The sequence below is a fragment of the Pan paniscus genome, chromosome 12 (assembly GCF_029289425.2).
Source record: "Pan paniscus chromosome 12, NHGRI_mPanPan1-v2.0_pri, whole genome shotgun sequence".
NCBI classification, from domain to species: domain Eukaryota; kingdom Metazoa; phylum Chordata; class Mammalia; order Primates; family Hominidae; genus Pan; species Pan paniscus.
The window spans coordinates 32123673-32126363 of record NC_073261.2 but is presented as its reverse complement, the minus strand read 5'-3'; positions in this window follow the sequence as shown (position 1 = coordinate 32126363).

Genomic DNA, 2691 nt, shown 5'->3' with positions numbered 1-2691 from the left:
TACCACCCGGCATGAAGAGGAAGAGAACAAAAGATAAGACAAAGTGAGAGAAAACATAGAGAAAAAGAAGAAAGATTGGGCTGGGCGCAGTGGCTTACGCCTGTAATCCCAGCACTTTGGGAGGCCAAGATGGGCAGATCACAAGGTCAGGAGATCAAGACCATCCTGGCTAACACGGTGAAACCCCAACTCTACTAAAAATACAAAAAATTAGCCAAGCGTGGTGGCAGGCGCCTGTAGTCCCAGCTACTTGGGAGGCTGAGGCAGGAGAATGGCGTGAACCCGGGAGGTGGAGCTTGCAGTGAGCTGAGATTGCGACACTGCACTCCAGCCTGGGCAACAGAGCAAGACACTCCATCTAAAAAAAAAAAAAGAGCTATAAAATTTGCCAGGCACGGTGGCTCACACCTGTAATCCCAGCACTTTGGGAGGCCAAGGCAGGTGTATCACCTGAGGTTGGGAGTTCAAGACCAGCCTGACCAACATGGAGAAACCCGGCTCTACTAAAAATACAAAATTAGCCAGGGTGGTGGCGCATGCCTGTAATCCCAGCTACTCAGGAGTCTGAGGCAGGAGAATCGCTTGAACCCGGGAGGCGGAAGTTGTGGTGAGCCGAGATTGTGCCATTGCACTTCAGCTTGGACAACAACAGCAAAACTCTGTCTCAAAAAAAAAAAAAAAAAAAGCTATAAAATTTTAGCCGGGCACAGTGGCTCATGCCTGTAATCCCAGCACTTTGGGAGGCTCAGGCAGGCAGATCACGAGGTCAGGAGTTTGAGACTGGCCGACATAGTAAAAACCCACCTCTACTAAAAATACAAAGAATTGGCAGGGCGTGGTGGCAGGCACCTGTAATCCAAACCACTTGGGAGGCTGAGGCAGAATAGCTTGAACCCAGGAGGCAGAGGTTGCAGTGAGCTGAGATCGAGCCACTGTACTCCAGCCCGGTCAACAGTCCGAGACTCCGTCTTGGGGGGAAAAAAAAAAAGCTTTAAAATTTTATCACCAGTGTAGTTTTGTGTATCTAACACCACAGTTGACTGTGGTGGTAGACCAGCATCGCAAGGGATCCCTGGTGTTGCTCTGGTTTGTTGTTTGGTTTTTCGAGTTTCGCTCGTTGCCCAGGCTGGAGTGCAATGGTGTGATCTTGGCTCACTGAAACCTCTGCCTCCCGGGTTCAAGCAAATCTCTCGCCTCAGCCTCGTGAGTCCTGAGTAGCTGGGATTACAGGTACCCACCACTGTGTCCTGCTAATTTTTTTGTATTTTTAGTAGAGACGGGGTTTCACCATATTGCCCTGGTTGGTCTCAACCTCCTGACCTCAGGCGATCCGCCTGCCTCGGCTTCCCAAAGTGTCAGGATTACAGGTGTGAGCCACCCTGCCTGGTCTATGTGGTTTTTTTTTTCTTTAAGACAGAGTCGTGCTCTGTCACCTGGGCTGGAGTGCAGTGTCGTGATCTCGGCTCACCGCAACCTCTGCCTCCTGGGTTCAAGTGATTCTCCTGCCTCAGCCTCCTAAGTAGCTGGGATTACAGGCATGCACAACCACACCCAGCTAATTTTGTATTTTTAGAAGAGACAGGGTTTCTCTATGTTGGTCAGGCTGGTCTTGAACTCCCGATCTCAGGTGATCCACCAGCCTTGGCCCCCGAAAGTTACAGGCATGAGTCACTGCACCCGGCCATTTCTAAATCAATCTTCCATTTCTAAAATTTTGTCACTTAAAAATGTTATAGGCCAGGCGCGGTGGCTCACGCCTGTAATCCCAACACTTTGGGAGGCCAAGGTGGGTGGATCACTTAAGGCCAGGAGTTCGAGACCAGCCTGGCTAACATGGTGAAAGCCCATCTCTACTAAAAATACAAAAATTAGCCAGGTTTGGTGGCACACACCTGTAGTCCCAGATACTAGGGAGGCTGAGACAGGAGAATTGCTCGAACCCGGGAGGTAGAGGTTGCAGTGAGCCGAGGTCTCGTCACTGGACTCCAGCCTGGGCGAGAGTGAGACTCCGTCTCAAAAAAAAAAAAATTAGAGAGGTAAAACACAAATGAGGTTGAAAGAGAATAAAGAGCGGAGTGTGAGGCAGAGCCAGGATGGCCGATGGAAGGGCTGCGGCTTGCAAGCATGAGATGAGGCGTGCGGTTCTCTGGAATCAGATGGTACACCACACAGGGACGTGTGCCTTGTGTGTTCCTATGCAGCTCAGTTCAACTGGGTGTGCTTTTGTGTTCACCTAGTGCTTCCCACAGGCAAAATTACACATAAACTCATGTTATGCTCAGAGCATGCCAGCAGGACTGCCCCTCCGCCAAGGGCGCTGACTTGACCCTCTCCTCAACCTCAACCCTAGACCTCAGGCCTGCTTCTGTCCCTCCTGATTTCTACCGTCTGCTAAGCTCTAGCACTGCTCCCTCCAAAGTGATCTTTTTTTAAAGGGAAAGGATATGGGTCAGTATATCAAGCTAGGGAAATGGACATAGGTGGTTTATTTTCAGTTGCCAAGCAGGTCACTTGGAAAGGGCTCATGGTCTAGGCAAACTGTGTCAGCCACTATCTACCAAGAATGAACAAGCCCTGCCACTTCCACCTCCCAACTCTCAGAGTAAAATTCTTTTCAACTTTGTGATCAGAAAGAAATGGTAAGTCCAATATGCAAGATTTTTCCACCACCATTTGTCCAAAGACAAACAC